We start from the raw sequence: 1,889 nt of genomic DNA on the forward strand, positions 1-1,889 counted from the left end.
GCGGGGATTCAAAAGGGTGGCGGAAGTAACTGCTGCTCTATGGGCTCGGTGAGGAACGCCCCGGTGGGGTCCCGGCGCCGTGCACTTGGGACCCGCCCCGCGCCCCTGAAGCCGCGCCCCCGGTACTGCCCGGCCCCGGCTGCCTCCGGGCCCCGCCTCACAGAGCCCCGGCTCCGCCCCGGATCCGCCCCGACCCCGCCCCGGCTCCGCCCCTGCTCCACCCCGAGCCCGCCCCGGCTCCGCCCCGGCTCCGCCCAGAGCCCGCCCCGGCTCCGCCCAGAGCCCGCCCCGGCTACGCCCCGGCTCCGCCCCTGCTCCGCCCCGGCTCCGCCCCGAGCCCGCCCCGGCTCCGCCCCGAGCCCGCCCCGGCTCCGCCCAAAGCCCGCCCCGGCTCCGCCCCGGCTCCGCCCAAAGCCCGCCCCGGCTCTGTCCCGAGCCCGCCCCGGCTCCGCCCCGAGCCCGCCCCGGCTCCGCCCCGGCTCCGCCCCGAGCCCACCCCGCCTCCGCCCCGAGCCCGCCCCGGATCCGCCCCGAGCCCGCCCCGGCGCCCCGCGCTGCCCGGGATGGGGGCGGGACCATCGCCCGCGGCCCCGCCCCGCCCCTCGAAGCTGAGCCGAGCCGAGGTTGCTCGCGGCCCTGCGAGGAGCCAGGCGGGGCCGGGAATGGGAGCGGGAGTTCTGGTTCGGGTCCTGTCAGTGTCGGCTGCGGCTCCCGAGAGGTGCGGCCCCCCTCGGCGGGCGGGCTGTGGGTCTCGGGGCCTGAGGACCGGGCTGGCGTTGCCGTCGGGATCGGGACCGGGATCGCTGCGGGCGGCAGGAGCCGCTCCTGCTCCGCCTGCAGCCGGAGCTGCGCTGGAGTCCTGGCGGGGCTCTGGGCACGGGAGGACGGCGGCGGCGATTTCCTCTGATAACCTCTGATATCGACCCCCCCGCAGCATCATTGATCCCCACCCGAGTGTCACTGACCCCCCCCCATGTCATTGATGCCCCCCCAATATTCCATTGATCCTTCCTCAGCGTCGCTGACCCCCCCCAAAATTCCATTGATCCCCTCCACTTGATCCCGCCCTTTTTCTCCCCTCACGTTTCCCGCCCTTTTTCGTGGGGAACCACCCCTGAGGGGTCCTGTGGAAGGATTCTGGAGGTCCGAGGGGTGAATTTGGGGTTTGGAGGGAGGTTTTGGGGGGTCCCAGGGATGGATTTGGGGGTTTTTGGGGGTCCAAGGGATGGATTTGGGGGTCCCGGGGTGGATCTGGGGTCCTGGGGAGGTTTTGGGGGGTCCCAGGGGTGGATTTGGGGTTCATGGGGAGGGGTTTGGGGGTTTTTTGGGGCCTCAGGGGTGAATTTGGGGTCCGGGGAGAGGTTTTGGGGTTTTTTTGGGGACCCAGGGGTGAATTTGGGGTCTGGGGAGGGGTTTTTGGGGGTTCCTCACCTGCAGGGCGTCGCAGGGGTGGCAGGGGGAGGGGGCAGAGGGGGGGGCCCAGCGCCCACCCCCCCTTGGGCTTCAGGAGGGCGTCGATGAGACCGAAACAGCTCGGGGGGGGGGGTCAAAAACGGGGGGGGGGCACGGGCTGGAACCCCCCAGTGCCCCCCAAACCACCCCCAGGCCCCCCCCCGACCTCCAGGAGCCCGCAAAACCCTCCTCAGGTTCCTTTGATGCCTCAAATGGGCCGCCCAAACCTCCCGAAGATCCCCGAAAAACACCCACAGCAGCCCCTTGAGACTCCCCGCAGACCCCCCAAACCCCTCCAGGACAACTCGGGACCCCCAGGACCCCCCAAAATCCGCCCCCCCCCTCCCCCTGAGGCCTCATTTGACCCGCTCCACGTTGCGGACAGGCACCAGCTGATCAAGCCACAAGCACCAGCACCTGCGGGACTGGGATGGACT

The sequence above is a fragment of the Chamaea fasciata genome, unplaced genomic scaffold, assembly GCF_029207755.1.
Source record: "Chamaea fasciata isolate MVZ Bird 193981 ecotype frontalis unplaced genomic scaffold, bChaFas1.0.hap1 SCAF_553, whole genome shotgun sequence".
NCBI lineage: Eukaryota > Metazoa > Chordata > Aves > Passeriformes > Sylviidae > Chamaea > Chamaea fasciata.